Below are 16,440 nucleotides of genomic sequence, written 5' to 3' on the forward strand. Positions count from 1 at the left end.
CTTGCCAAGCATGAGCAAGACACTGGGCTCCAGCCCGAGTGCCAGAAAAGGGGAATAAAAAAAAGATAAATGAGATTAAAATATTAAGGTAAATTTGGGTAAAGGGTACATGGTGTCACTTTACATTTGCAAGTTTGAAATTTTTTTTCCAAAAGAGTTTAAAAATCAAGTATGTGGACATACTTGTATAAACATCAAGAATCAGAAAGTGCCAGTCTAGAGTTGCTTAGCACCTCCCCGTTACGTTACTGAGGCTCTCAATCCTCCTGCCCCAGACTCCCAATCAGCGGGGATTATAGGCGTGCATCACGGTACCAGACTCCTCTGTCTTTTTGTTCTGTCTGGGGTTAGTAAATTGGATGGTGTCGGACCACATCAGGTAAGGGCAGATCTTCTTTACACAGTCCACTGATTCAAATGCCAATCTCTTCCGGAAACTCTTAAGGACAAACCCAGAAAGAATGATTTACCAGCTCCCTGGATATCACTTAGCCCACTCAAGTTGACCTCCAAAATTAACCATCACAGTGTCCCTGCTCTGATTTGTCCTGAAGCCCTAGCAAGGGGGCTTTTGCATCATCAGTGGAATGTCCAAACTGTAAAAAATTAAATAGCATTAAATAAAAATAATTAACACACACACACACAAAAAAAAAAAAAAGAAAGAAAGTGTCAGTCTAAATGTGTGTGTGTTTTCTTTTTTGGCCCAAGGATTGAACCCAGGGGGTTTTAACAACTGAGCCATATCCCTAATTTTTCTTTCTATTTATTTATTTTTAGGTGACCACAATATCTTTATTTTTATGTGGTGCTGAGGATCGAACCCAGTTCCTCAAGCATGCTAGGCAAGTGCTGTACCACTGAGCCACAATCCCAACCCCAAGTTTTTTTCTTTTTTATTTTGAGACAGGGTCTCACTAAGTTGCTTAGGGCCTCACTAAGCTGCTGAGGCTGGCTTTGGACTTGCAATCTTCTTGCTTTATTTTCCTGATGCACTGGGATTACAGGTGTGTGCCAAGGTGCCCAGTCTAAATGTCCTCCATGTTTTCCATGTATGTCAGTGGTAGGGTGAGTGCCTGGCATGCACAAGGTTGGGGTCCATCCCCAGCACTGCACACAGACAAACAGAACCTGCACTGGTATCCACACTACACCTTCTGGCATTCTGTGGGGACTGCATGATCTGAAGGAGCAACACAAAATTGTTTTTATTTTTGCTATATGAAGGGTGTTGACAACATGATGTATTTTAGACCATGTTAGAACACACAGTAATCACAGAGGTCATGGCTCACAGAGCCAATGATTGCTCTCAAACTTTTGGGTACACTGAGATCACACAGGAAAGTTTAGACGCTAGTAAAGCACGGCTCACATGCACAAATATTATGATTTAACTGGTTTAGGGTGCCCGCAACTGCACTGAGGATGATAAAAGCTCCCCAAGTTACTATAATGTGTAGCAAAATTTGGAAACTTCTGAGAGCTTCTGAAAGTTGGCTCCTGACCCAGCAACATCTGCATCATCAGGGAGCTTGTTAGAGATACAGGATCTCCAGGCAGTCTTCAGATCTACAGAAACAGAATCTGCATTGCAATAAAATATCCAGGCATTTTTTCTTTTTTTCCTTTTTCCTTGATGAGTTGCTAGGGGCCTTGCTAACTTGCTGAGGCCAGCTGCCACAGTCTGGCTGGGCACAAAATCACGAGCCACCACACAGCTTGTAGATTCAAACAGCAACTCTTTATTCCCGAACTCACACCAGCCGTCTACAATCACGTTCTGGGGAAATCCACGTTCTCTGCCCAAATCCACCTCCACTGGGCTTCTATCTCCAAAATATACTGTCTGAATCCCGTGAGAACTCAAGGGGAACTCAGGCAGCAGGATACGCCCTATTCCCAGCAGGAATAATCTTAAACCTTAAACCTGGAACCTAAACCGGGAACGCCCTAATCCGCCTTGGTCCTTGAATAAGGTCACCTACATTCAATGTCACTGCAACATGGGGTACGCTGGCAAGGAAATTGTCATACCTACTTGGCTAATGGCTCCCAGCAGCCAGCTTTATCTAGTGACCCTCCTGCCTAGGTCTCCCAAACTGCTAGGATTATAGACCTATCCCACCTCAGCCAGCCCTCTGTACTTTAGAGAGTTAAAGCCCTGGTTTTGAGCAGTGTAACTCAAGGGAGGATCAGCTGACCAGTGTTACCAACAGCACCAGAGCCAAGGAAAGCTGCAATTTGGGGCCTTTCTCCAGATGCACTAAATCAGTACCTCTAGGGGTTTTAAACTGTTTTAACAATTGTTCCAGATAATTCTTATCTTTAAACTTACGAAATTAAAATCTACATTTTAATCAGATTCCCACTGATTTGTAAACTCTAAGTGAGAAAAGCTCTGGCCTACAGAATTTTATAAAGGCTGCTGTTCAAACTGCCTCACAGCATGTAACTCAGCCATGGTAATCGCCAGCTCCAAGTAATGGTTTGTTTCAAAGGTCATTCAAAATCTTTGAAAAGGTTTGAAGATTTGTTTCATAGTTATTTTTCAAATATTCTTTGATAAATGGTGATCACTTGCAGAAGAGTGGACTCTAGCTTATGAGTCAATCACCTGTGTGTCATGTAAAGTAGCTATCAACACCAACTACTTTTTTTCTCCTCCCCCTCCCTCCTCCTCCTCCTTAAGAAGTTCCAGTCTCCCTTTAGGACATCCTAATATAACTCATTTCAATTGCACAAATCTAATTAGTGAGAAGAGCCTTTTGGCCTTGGATGTCTTTCTAAACTAGGACCCACCTCCCTCCCTCCCTCCCTCTCTCCCTCCCTGCCTCCCTCTCTCTCTCTTTCCCTTCCTTTGGTCCTTCCCAGGGTCATTCTATCACTGATCTATATCCTCAGCCCTTTTTATTTTTTAGTTTGAGGCAGGACCTTGCTAAATTGCTCAGGCTGGCCTCCAACTTCCCATCCTCAGCCTCTGGGGAGGAAGAGTCTTAAAATACTGCCAGAGAACGCTTTTGTTTTCCTTATCTTCATCCTTATCAAGAGTCCATCAGAAGCAGTGTAAACTAAGGAGATACTGAAAGCATTCAAACACCCCAAAGCAAGCACAGCACTGAAGCTAGACACACACACACACACACACACACACACAAATGCACAAATGGATCCAAGGAGGACCAGAATTGTGTGACCTGGTCAAAGCTGTGTCTACCACTTTTTTTTTTTAAACAGCTTAATTTGAACAGTGCAAAATACCTACATAAACTTTCAAATGTGTCAGGAAAGTTTGTCAGAGACCTGGATGTAAGGAACAGACATTAGGGGATGTTCATTCAGTGAAGTTTGGGCTTCAGTGAAGCCTCTGGACAGTCTTAATATGCACCTTTTACTGAATTTCTATGCATTCAACTATTCTAGAGTTCTGTAGGGGGGAAGTGTTTTTTTTTTTTTTTTTTTTTTTTTACAGTAATTGATAGTAAATTATATTTATCCATTCCAATTTAAAATACTTTTTGCCCAATAAAAATGGAATTGCAGTAGAAAAGACAACCAAGACATTAGGTTTTATTGCCTGCAGATTATAAACCTGTTTTCCATTCATTCATTAATCTCCCCAGGAATTCCCGATAGGAATCGCTAACTAAATGTATAGATAAAAGGAGGGGACAGAGGGGCAAATAGCCAAGACGTCACCCAATTTGCAAATGATGCAGCCCAAATTCGAACTGGAGGCCTTCGCGCAGGTAGCGAGCCCTGCCGGCAGGTGCCCGCCGGCCGCCCAGCTCCCGCGAGACCCAGTGCTCCCGGGACGCGCCGAAGCAAAGGCGCACCTCCCAGGCCTCAATCCCACCGCCGCGGAGCAGCCCGGAGCCTCCCGGCGAGCAGGTGTCGCGGCTCGAGACCCCTAGGGTGGAGTGCCGCCACCCCTGAGAACGGAACTAAACGACAACCGACGCAGGGCGACAGCGAAGGGGACTTCCTTGCAACAGCCAGAAGCGTTTCCACAAGTAGTTCCTGGGACAAAAAAGGAAACACTTCTGCATCCTCCCCGTCGGGGAATCGAACCCCGGTCTCCCGCGTGACAGGCGGGGATACTCACCACTATACTAACGAGGAAGGTGGCAATACCTCCGAAAGAGGCCCTATTGAAGGGATTTCCGGCATATTGTAACCCCACCTGCACTGCTCTTCACTGAGGATTCCTAGGAAACCTAACCGTTTGTTTTCACCCTGAAAACTGTTATAAAATTCTTAAAAACAAATTCCCTACGTTACTCAACAAATATTAAAACAATTCTGCGGAAGTTCATGAATATTACTGTAAATAGGTCAATAGCAAAGAAAAGTTCATTAAGAGTAAAGAATGCATTAAACTTTAAGAGCTCCTTCCACTCCATCCTCCCTCTCTTTTCAAGTCAACTGACCGAAGATTTACTTCAAGGTTTACCTTTCCCTAGAGTGGTTATCAGACTACTAGGAGTTAGAAGCTTTCCCTGATTCTGTTTGTGTGAATGCACGCATAAAATAATAATGCATATATTTATTTATGGGTACATTTGTAGACACTTCTACATGGAATAAAGGCAAGTTCTTAATCTTAAAAGTTTGGTTCCTAGATTTTTCAGCGTTGGTATTAAATGCCGGATAACCTTTTAGCACTATCACTCCCATTCCTTGGAATATTCCAGGTGAAATTCCAGCTGAGCTCCACAAGTGGCTTCACAGAAGATAGTCATTGTTGCAATTCAAAGTGGCAGAAAATTGGAGGCAACATCCATATCTATCAGAAAAAAAATGAATGTGTGCCCTGAGAGAAAAGCAGTGGACTTCCTAGATCAGCCATAAGAAATCACCACAAACCGTGTGGCTTAAAACAACAGAAATTCACTCTTAGTCTTGAGTCCGAAACCAAAGGGTCAGCAGAAGCACCTTCCCTCTGCCGTCCCAGGGACGACTCTTTTTTGATGCTGCCTGGTTGCTGGTGTCTTCCGACGGTCCATCCTTGACCTTGGCATGAGAACCGCACTGTCATCATTTATTTCTGGAGTGGGAATGCAAATTGATAGCCTGAGTAATTTTGTTAGATATAGTCAAATTATTCTTCATAAAGACTATCAATTTGCATTCCCACTCCAGAAATAAATGATGACAGACCTCCCACCAATTCCATTTCTAACAACTGATCCTGAAAATTGAAATCCAGCAGCATGAAAGTGCACCTGGCCAGCCTTTTAAATCACAAGGAATCAGAGCCAGGTCCTGAGGAGTTGCTGCTCTCAAAACGTGTTACGTCAGAGACACCACCCCAGGGACAGGGAACCATTTCCACACAGTTGCGGGGTTCATTTGTAGTTTTCACACGATGCCCATTTTCCTTTCCTCTGGGAACTCGGGTAATGGAAAAGGACAAATCCCCCTTCCTCTCTAAACGTAGATGAAGAGGGTCAGGTCAGTTGCCAGGACTGAAACTGGCCCAAAACAAACGCGGCTCGCCTGAACAGGGACTTGAACCCTGGACCCTCAGATTAAAAGTCTGATGCTCTACCGACTGAGCTATCCAGGCTCCACAAGGAGCCCTTTAAATCGTTGTATGAAGTGACGAGTTAATCACCCAGCTGCCAGGAGAGCTGGTCCCCGAAGTCACCAGGGTGTTCCAAGGGCGCTGGGCCTCACGGCAACCGACCTCCATTCCCTCGAGTTTTCCCTCTGATGCCAAGCGCCGTGTGGATGGCACAGATGGCGTAGCGTCTCTCGCAGGGGGCGAGGCAGAACAGGCTCGGAATAGGCGACCTCCACTGGGCGGGGCACGTTCCCGGAGCCCAGACGCCGACGCGCGCCCTTCGCGCCGCGCTTGCTGGCGGAGGCGGCCTCGGCCGAGGGAGGTCCCGGCTTCCACTTCCCCCAGGGCGGCGGAAAAAGAGGAGCTTCAGCGGGACCCAAGCCGGGTGAAGGAGGAGGAGAGGCGGGCGGCCCGTTCCTCTGCTCTCCAAGAACTGGAGGCTTCCCGTTATCCTCACGCCGGAGCGACAGACTGACTCTCTTCCAGAGGCCGTTGCCAAAGAACGCCGCCCTCAAACCTCCGCTCCCCGGGCTGCCCACGCCTTCGGCTCGCCCGTGCCTCCCCACCTCCTCCCGCCCGTCCCGCGCCGCCGTTTGCGGCTCCGGATTCGCGGACTTGCTCCCGGCGCTCGGCTCCGGCCGGGAAAGCCGCCAGGCTGGACCCACCTGCTAGGGCAGCGGAGCGCTCCTGGGTCCTCGCTCCCTTCTCCTCTGTGTAAAGACGGGGAGACCAAGCAGTGAGCGCAACGCCGCGGTCACGGTAGCTTTTATAGCCAAGAACATCTGCAGGGCGCAAAGTGGGGAGGACCAGACGCAAGGACGAATCTTTCAAAGGCGGCTGCACAGTTGGAGAAGGGTTCACTTTGACGAGAAGCAGTCGACCTCCTGCGTGCTCTCCGGGACCGCGCTGCTGCCACATTCCTGCAGAAACCTCCGGCCGTGGAGAAAGGTGAGGGTTTTTGGAAAAAGGTAACTAGCAGAGGATGGTTTCGATCCATCGACCTCTGGGTTATGGGCCCAGCACGCTTCCGCTGCGCCACTCTGCTTCCCGGTGGTGAGCGTTTTCTTAAAGAAGAATACCTCCCTTCTCCGCCCTCCCCGCCTCCCCCGGTGGCTTCCCGGGGTCAGCTGCACCTCTCTCCTGCAACCTGCCAGCTACAAACCACGGAGGCGCCTTCTCTCCAGCCTGGGAACCTGACGCGCGCCGTGGGGGGGGGGGGACACACCGACTCCTGGGGACTATCGCGAGCTCGGGTCCCCTCCGCTTCCCCCCCTGACTTCCACAAATCCAGTCCTGGAAGAGGTGTTGGGCAGCTGGTCAGCTAAGAGTGGGACAGCAGGGAAGGACCGAGGAGGGCCCAGGGAGCCTGCCTGGTTTGTCACCCCCTGCCCTCTCGGCCACCCCCGCTTAAGAAAAGCTATTGTTTCGAAATCAAGCCACGCCCTATAGGTGGCCTGGACCCTCCCTAATCACAGAAACTGTCATCACCCTGGCAACCAAAATATCAAGAGCCCCACGAGGCAAGCTCCATGGGGGCTGTTCAAAGGGTCTTGGGGAACCGGATTTCCCTAACTCTAGCACCACACTACCCTGTCAGGCAGTCCCCCAGCTGTCAAAGGTCAGTAGGTGGACCTAGGTGGGACTTCCTGGGAGCTTCCCAGGGAACTCTAATAAAACTGGAGAGCAGGAGGAACACCGGTCCTTCTCCTCTTGGAGGGCACACTCTCCCTCAAGAGTGTCCTCTTCCTCCTTGTCCTATCCCTTCTAATAAACTGTTACTCAAGCGACTGGTCTGAAATCTTTCTGGTTTGTTTGCAAGGGTCTCTCAGGTCATCTCAGCTTGGGCCACAAGTCTTTTTCCAGTAACAAACCATGCTCCTTTCTTTCTTTTCAAACTCTAAACTTTGTTAGGAACCAGAAACCACAGTTCTTCAAGGGCAGAGAGAATGCCATTTCTTCAACTGAACTTGGCCACTCATACTCTGAAATCAGAAAGGTGCTAGAGTTGCTGCATGCACCCAACCTGGGGGTATGCTGACTGGTCCCTTAAATCACTGGAGAGGGAAATGTCCATGATGCTTTCAAAGGAAGCCACATATGGTCAGCAAGACCCTGACCTTTTTCCTAGCAGATGGCACAACTTTTAGAGAAAAACTTAATGAGTCAAGAGTTTTCTCACACAGCTGACCCTAACAATAGATAGGAAAAAGAGTGATTTTTGAGCAACTTGTTTAAACATCTGGCTGGAGAGTATGACCAAAACAGTCACACATGGATATTTAAGAAAAAGGTAACAACTCTTATAATGTAACTCAAAATATACACTTGGGTCAATCCTCCCACAAGTAAAACTGGGAGGTTGTAAAGGAAGTATTACAAAAGATATTTCCAGAGTCACAATTTTGTTCTAATTCAGTTTGAGACCTACAAATTTTCTGAACCTACTATTATATACATAAACAATTTACTTTTCACTGATAACTAGTTCTAGTATTTATCCCCTCATATTGGTATAAAAGCAAAATCTGATAGCATTCCAGAACTCAAGGGAACACCTGTGCCAAATGTGTTTCTAGAACCCTACTCATGTTTCTGAAGCCTTAAAGAACCTCTGCTCACAAATTCGTGACATGTCAGACTGCTGAGAGCCACGGCTGAGTATTGATTGACAGGCGCCTCTGCCTGTCCGCCTCTGCCGCAACTTTTGAGTTCTCGCACTATTTTGGAGTTCTCGTGGGGATTTCCGGGGATTCCCCGAGAGTTCCCATTGGTTGGGGAAGTGCAGGAGGAGGGATTTCCGGGAGATATAGTTCCGGCTGGGGGTTCCTGGACAAGCCTCGTGGGGAGTTCAGGAGGATTCCCCGGGAGCTGTGTGAAGTGTTTTCCTGCGTTTTAAAAATAAAGTTTGTTCCTGCTTCAGTGGCTCGTGATTTGTGCCCAGCCAGACTGCGGCATCAGACCACACCCTACACTCCAATAGGTTACTATCTTTGAGGTCTTCTAGGCTGGCTGATAACACTGATCACTTTTTGTGCTAATTATTTGCAGAAAATACTGCTTTGCTACTTTTTTTCTTTTTTGGTCTTGCCACACTCCCTCCCTCATTTACACCTTGTCTAGCCACCTGCCAACCACCATCCTGGTCCTCTGGAGCACAGTGATGCACCAGATGCCCAGAGTCCACAAACCTTAGATGGTCATAGAAATATGACCCATGTGAAACCAGAGTTCCCAAATGAAACTCACTTTCCACTTCTGTCTGTATAAAGTTGCAGGCCTCTGCAGCCAAAAAGCATTAAAGATTCTAAATGACAGGCTAGCCCCTCCAATGCTGCAGGAGCTCAAAACCAATTTCTTCTAATTTCAAGGTTCTCTCCTCTGAAGCCAAAAACTGAAACCCACAGATTATAATGAATGAATGCTAAAGGCAGAGACTTATTGAATAGAAACCCTTGCAGTACAACAAAAAACCTCACCAGGTTTTCTCAGACTAGTGATCTAGTCTAGGGGTTTATGTAGAGCTTGGTTGACGGGCATTGGTCCAAACTTATGCTAATTATGGTTTGAAAAAAATACCAATGCTATTGGTCCAAATTTATGCTAATTGGGGTCTGGAAATATCCTAACACTATTGGCTAATTCTCCAGTCCACTTCCATTCAGGTCTGGCCCTTTTCCATTTTCTGGTGGCAGGTCAGGAAATTACCCGTTGAGAGGTCGTGGGAAGTGGGGGAGGTCATGGGATGGTCTAGGCCTGCAGGTTCAGAGCTGCAGTGCTTGGTGCAGGGGCTTCTGCAGCAGGCATCAGCACAGTGCCCAGGCCTGGCTACCAAAGCTGGACAGGTAGGCCCACCCTAGCTTGCAGCACTGCAGGGTCTTGGTGCCTGCCTGGAAGGCTCCATGGGCTGCGTGCTCCAGTGTTAGAGTCTGTAAACAAGTCAGGATGGCGCCTGGCATTTTGCCAGAGTGAGTTGTTTGTGAAGTAACAAGAGCCATTAAGTGTGGAGATTTCTTGTTGGTTGACTGCTGTATCTAGTTTATGCTAATTAAGATAAGCTGTGTGGAATGTATAAATACCACTCCTGTCCTACAATAAAGGGCTCCCACTCCTGCTGTATCAATCTACACAAGTTGTTCGTCACCCCCGGCTATTTTGCTGCAGCCGGAGGGCACTCCAGCCCACTCTGGCCACCTCTCTGCTACTCAGCTGCTGCTACTTAACAGGGACCAGTAGGCTGGCTGCCTATCTTGGCAGCCCAGGAGCCCTGTCATGTGGGTCTGCCTCCCAACTTTACCGAGGTCCTCTAGATAGACCCAATGGAGGGTTTCCCAGGCTTCCACAGCCAAAGCCCACCATTAGCTTGAAGAAGCCAGAGTGATCATTACCCCCTCACCCCTGACCACAGTCAAGGACTTCTTTAGAGGGAGGATTGAGGCTGGAGACAGATTATCTGTAGGCAGATAGAAATGGGGACCTGGGAGAACAGGATCCCCCGACCCCAGATTAAAACCCAGGCTAAAGCTTGTTTTATTTGTTATTGTTGCCTACTGGAAGGCCCCCTCACATTTGGATGCCCAGTCCTCTCCTTGGCAGGGATGTCCTAACCTCACTCAAGGCCTCCATTCATTCTAATTCCCACCATAGCTCCCCACACTCCTGTGTCTCCTTTACCACATTGACTTTGCTCCCCTCCCATCACCCCAGAGGCGCACCTCCCTGAGGTGTCAACCACAATGTCGGATACCTCCAAGCCCATAGTGGCCACCCACCACACTGCCCCCAAATTTTTGCTTCAAGACTCTACTTCCAGCGAAAGCACATTGTCTCCTATCACTTCTTTGGCTGGTGCTGCAGTCCGGCTGCAGCAAAATAACCGGGGAGGGGGGGGGTGACAAACAACTTGTGTACATTGATACAGCAGGAGTGGGAGCCCTTTATTGTAGGACAACAGAGGTATTTATACATTCCACACAGCTTATCTTAATTAACATAAACTAGAGACAGCAGTCAACCAATAAGGAATCTCCACACTTAATGGCTCGCTGGCTACTTCACAAACCACTCCCTCTGCAAAATGCCAGGCGCCATCTTGACTTGTTTACAGACTCTAACAGGCTGGTTGAACTATAATCAGGAAATCTTCCAATGCAGAAATAATGCTTACATCTGTTTACCCACCTACGGGACAGGAACTTGTCTAGCCTCTTTCTCTTCTCAATTCTGCCTATCATTATTGGCCTTTCTGTTGGGTCCTCCCTGTCTGGGCTGTTCATCTCCTTTTTTTTTTTTTTAACAGAGGACTATCAGTGCCCCTACTTGTCAAAGGGTCCAGAATATCCTCCTGCTGAGCTCCATTAGAACTGCTCAATAGCAGCACCTACAGGAATACTCAACAGACACCCCCTCTCAGCAGGAAGTAGCTTAAGAGGCATCACTGCCCTTTCTCCTATAATCCCTTTCTCATCAAATAAAAGGAAAGAGGCAGGAAGGTTAGGAAGACCTTGACACAGGCAATACCACTTTGAAAACATCCTCCATCTTACAACAAGAGTCATCTCAATGTCACTCTGACTCAGCCTGACCTTAAATCCCAGACATTATGCCATTATCACACAAAGAAAGGAAATTGCTATATGCTGAGAGCCACGGCTGAGTCTGTATGGCCCCTGGCATTTTGCCAACAGTATTGATTGACAGGCGCCTCTGCCTGTCCGCCTCTGCCGCAACTTTTGAGTTCTCGCACTATTTTGGAGTTCTCGTGGGGATTTCCGGGGATTCCCCGAGAGTTCCCATTGGTTGGGGAAGTGCAGGAGGAGGGATTTCCGGGAGATATAGTTCCGGCTGGGGGTTCCTGGACAAGCCTCGTGGCGTGTTCGGGAGGATTTCCCCGGGAGCTGTGTGAAGTGTTTTTCTGCGTTTTAAAAATAAAGTTTGTTCCTGCTTCAGTGGCTCGTGATTTGTGCCCAGCCAGACTGCGGCATTTGGTGGCCCGTGCGGGGAACGTCTGAAGCTTCGGGGTAAGTGAAATTGATTGCCCCTAAGGGAAGGCGAGAGAATGGGTGACCATTTTAAAAAACAATGTGTTCTTGTTTTGATTTGTTTTGTGTTTGTTTCAAGCTGCCTATCCCTAGAATTTTATCAGGCAGATTGGGAAAAATGGTTGGCTCAAGGTTTGAAGTTGTTCGCCCCTGAGGAAGAGATAGAAATAGACCACAAATGCACATATCAAGAAAATAGGAAAATTGATACAACGATTTTTTGTTCCGTTTTTGTTTCATTCTGTTTCGGTTTTGTTTTGTGTTATCTTATTGGGTTGCGTTATCTTTATAACAGATTAGAAATTAGTAAAAAACAAACTGAAAGAGTGTTAAGTAAATTGTTAGAGGTTCAGACCATGGAGAAAGACATTTTAGATCAAGCAAAAGAGAAGGTCTCTCAAGCTAGTCAGACAGAGGAAGAAAATTTAAAGGAAGAAAGCTTAGAGGAGAAACAGGTATTAGGGAAAAAGCTACAACAGGAGGCTGCTACTAACACCGTTCTATCACCAGAGGGCGTAATTCAACCAACAGCACCCCCTATGGAGATAGCTGAGTGGCCCTCAAACCCCGTAGTTGATAGATGGGATCCTGAGACAGGACCTCAAAGATTAGCATGCCCTGTACTTGAGCAGGCAGGAGGGCAGCGAATTCACCGTGCTTTAGATTTCAAAACAGTGAAGCAGTTAAAGGAGGCTGTAACAACCTATGGTCCTCAAGCACCCTTCACTGTAAGCATGGTCGAATCCATTACCAACTTGGACATGACGCCAGCAGATTGGGCTAGTATGTGTAAATCTGTGCTAAATGGAGGACAATATTTGTTATGGAAGGTTGCCAATGAGGAATTTTGCAGGGAGACAGCTAGGCGAAATGCAGCAGCCGGTTACCCTCAAAGAAATCTAGATATGTTGTTAGGAAAAGGACCTTATGAGGGTCAACGGCAACAAATTGAATATGATCCTGGTGTATACGCACAAATTGCTGTAGATGCGGTTAGGGCATGGAAAACTTTACAGGGGCATGGAGGTTTACAAGGTCAATTATCTAAGGTAATACAAGGAACTAATGAACCTTACGCTGAATTTGTAGATAGGCTTATTCAAGCAGCTTCCAGAATTTTTGGGGATACAGAACAGGCAATGCCATTTATAAAACAACTGGCTTATGACCAAGCAAATCGTTGTTGCAGAGAGGTCATTAGACCATGGAGACATGAAGATTTAAACACATATATTAAATTATGTAGAGACGTTAATGAACAAGGGCAAGTCTTGGCAGCAGTACAACAGGCTTTAGATGCCAGGCCAAAAACATGCTATAATTGTGATCAAACAGGACATTTTAAAAGGAGTTGCCCCATAGGAGGAGGGTTTAACAAAGCTAGATATCAAACGAATAGAATACCGGGTATTTGCCCACGATGCCGTAGAGGGAAACATTGGGCTAATGAATGCCGTTCTCAAACCACCATAGAGGGTATTCCGTTATCAAAAAACAGACAAGGACCAAGTGTTTACCCACGATATCGTGGAGAAAGGCATCGAGCTCCATTGCCAAAAAACGGACAGGGGGGCCCAATGCTCCGGGGCCCACGACCACAAATGTACGGGGCACTGGAGGAACCCAGAAACACCATGGAGGAACCCAGCAACACCATCAGGGTAGTGCCCAGGACACATTGTCCATCAGATCTCTCATCAGACGAACCAGAGGGAGCGCAGGGTTGGACATCTGCGCCTCTGCCAGAGCAGTACTAACTCCAGAGATGGGAGTTCAAATCATTCCCACAGGAGTAAAAGGACCTCTTCCCCAAGGAACAGTAGGCTTATTGTTAGGACGCAGTTCTTCTACGCTAAAAGGACTTATGATAAGTCCCGGGGTAATTGATCCCGATTATGAAGGTGAAATAAAAATTATAGCTAGTTCTCCAAAGGGTATATCAGTAATTTCACCAGGAGATAGAATAGCACAGTTATTAATAATACCCAGCCTACATGATAAATTTTCCAGTAGTACTATAGAAAGAGGTTCCAGGGGATTAGGCTCCACAGGTGTAGATTGGGCTATGCTGTCTTTAAATTTAGATTCTCGCCCCATGCTAAAACTAAATATTCAAGGACATGTATTTAATGGGCTACTGGATACAGGTGCAGACCTTAGCATCATATCTCGTCAAGAATGGCCACAACATTGGCCGCTACAACAAGCCACTCAAACGCTTCGAGGCCTAGGAGTGGCAACTAATCCCCATAGAAGTGCAATGGTATTAGATTGGAAGGATCCTGAAGGATGCGAAGGAACTATACAGCCATATGTATTGGATCATCTTCCTATAAATTTATGGGGACGAGATGTCCTAGATCAATTAGGTTTGACATTAACAAATAACATCAATCCAAATGCGCCCACTATTAGGGCTAGACAAGGTTTCAGGAAAGAAAAAAGATTAGGAGAACAAGGCATAGCAGCACCCATTCAAATAGATCAGGGAATAAATAGACATGGACTGGGTTTTCAGAAGGGGTCACTGAGGCAATAAAAATTACTTGGAAATCAGATAGACCAGTATGGGTTCCTCAGTGGCCCCTGACTAAAGAAAAGATACAAGCAGCCCATGACCTGGTCAAGCAACAATTAGCGGAGGGACATATACAACCTTCCGTATCTCCTTACAATACTCCCATTTTTGTCATTAAAAAGAAATCTGGTAAATGGAGATTATTGCAAGATTTAAGAGCCATTAATAATGAGATGGTTATTATGGGACCTGCTCAATCGGGGATTCCTCAATTGTCTGCTTTGCCAAAAACCTGGTACGTTTTAGCTATAGATATTAAAGATTGTTTTTTTTCAATTCCAATTCATCCTGAGGATAGTCCACATTTTGCATTTACTATCCCTGCACTGAATCATGAAGGTCCTGATCAGAGATATGAATGGAAAGTACTCCCTCAAGGGATGGCTAACAGCCCAACTATGTGTCAAATTTATGTTAACAAAGCAATCCAGCCACTTAGAAATCAAAATCCTAAACTACAAATATTTCACTATATGGATGATGTATTGTTAGCACACAAAGATAAAAACACATTGCTAGAATGTTATGCCACACTTACAAATTTATTAAAAAATTATAATCTAGAGATAGCAATAGATAAAGTACAATTAAATTTTCCAATTAATTATTTAGGAGTTCTATTATCCTCAACCATGGTCCGTCCACCAAAAATTCAAATACGAGTAGATCAACTCAAATCACTTAACGACTTTCAAAAGTTATTAGGAGACATAAATTGGATAAGGCCTTATCTAGGCATACCAACAGGAGAGTTGGGACCTTTATTTGATATCCTAAAAGGTCCATCAGATCCAAATTCACCCCGCATGTTAACGCCTGAAGCAAGAAAGGCATTAAAAATTATTGAAACATATATGGAAAATATGCATTTGGATAGAATTGATATAACTTTGCCTTTATTATTTATTGTAATACCAACAAAAAATATTCCTACAGGAGTATTTTGGCAAGAAGGTCCATTATTGTGGATACATTTATCTTATTCTCCTAACACTATTCTTACTAGGTATCCTGAGGCTGTAGGACAATTAATACTCAAAGGAATAAAAGCAGCAAAGGGAGTGTTTGGAATTTCTCCCAATAAAATTATTACTCCATATACTATGGATCAAATTGATGAGTTAGCTAATGAGTTAAATACTTGGGCAATAATCATGTGTAAATCTAATGTTTCATTTGATAATCACTTACCATCTAATCCTTTGTTGTCTTTTTGGTCTTCGCATCCTGTAGTTTTTCCAAAAATGACAAGAAAAACCCCTATCATGAATGCTCCAAATGTATTCACTGATGGGTCAAATAATGGTACAGCAGCAGTAGTTACCCCTGATCAAACTTTTACATTTTTAGTACCCAAACAATCAGCTCAAAAGGTAGAGCTTAATGCAGTTTTACAAGCTTTTGTGATGTTTAAAGATTCTGTATTTAATTTATTCTCTGATAGTCAGTATGTAGTTAATGCTATAGTATCCCTTGAAGATGCTGGCAGGATTTCCCCTTCCTCTACTGTTTTCTCTTTGTTTTCTGCTATACAAAGTCTAATCTGGGACAGAAAAGATCCATTCTTTATAGGACATATCAGAGCACATACAGGATTGCCTGGAGCCCTTAGTTTGGGCAACGATTTAGCAGATAAAACTACACATGACATACATATTTTCTCTACACTAGAAGAAGCTACACATTTTCATAAAAGGTTCCATGTCAATGCTAATACTTTACAAAAGCGTTTTAAAATAACTAAGGAACAAGCTAGACAAATAATAAAACAATGTCAAAATTGTGTGACCTTTTTACCACAAGTTAATCTTGGAGTCAATCCTAGAGGACTGATACCTAACCATATTTGGCAGATGGACGTCACACACTTGCCACAATTTGGAAAATTAAAATATTTGCATGTTACAGTTGATACTTCTTCCGGATTTTTGATGGGCTCCCTTCATTCCGGAGAAAAAACTAAAGATGTTATAGCTCATTGCTTACAAAATTTTGCCACTGTGGGCGTTCCAAAACAGTTAAAAACAGATAATGGTCCTGGTTATACTTCTACCTCTTTTAAACAATTTTGCTCATCATTTGGCATTACTCATATAACAGGAATTCCATACAATCCACAAGGACAAGGCATAGTTGAAAGAGCTCATCAAACTATTAAAATGTACTTACTAAAGCAAAAAGAGGGAATTGGAAAGGGGTATATGTCACCAAAAGATAAACTTAAAATAACCCTTTTTACTCTAAACTTTTTAAATTTG

At 45.2% G+C, this 16,440-nt stretch overlaps 3 non-coding genes across 3 annotated transcripts; all 3 read right to left on the reverse strand.

The window, feature by feature from the left end:
- Positions 1 to 4,050: 4,050 nt before the first annotated feature.
- Trnad-guc (transfer RNA aspartic acid (anticodon GUC)) lies at positions 4,051 to 4,122 on the reverse strand. Its single transcript has one exon. It is a non-coding gene; the product is annotated as a tRNA-Asp (tRNA).
- Positions 4,123 to 5,496: 1,374 nt separating this feature from the next.
- On the reverse strand, positions 5,497 to 5,569 carry Trnak-uuu (transfer RNA lysine (anticodon UUU)). Its single transcript has one exon. It is a non-coding gene; the product is annotated as a tRNA-Lys (tRNA).
- A 970-nt stretch (positions 5,570 to 6,539) lies between these two features.
- On the reverse strand, positions 6,540 to 6,611 carry Trnam-cau (transfer RNA methionine (anticodon CAU)). Its single transcript has one exon. It is a non-coding gene; the product is annotated as a tRNA-Met (tRNA).
- Between the last annotated feature and the right edge of the window lie 9,829 nt (positions 6,612 to 16,440).

Source organism: Marmota flaviventris, chromosome 6, assembly GCF_047511675.1.
Source record: "Marmota flaviventris isolate mMarFla1 chromosome 6, mMarFla1.hap1, whole genome shotgun sequence".
Lineage (NCBI taxonomy): Eukaryota > Metazoa > Chordata > Mammalia > Rodentia > Sciuridae > Marmota > Marmota flaviventris.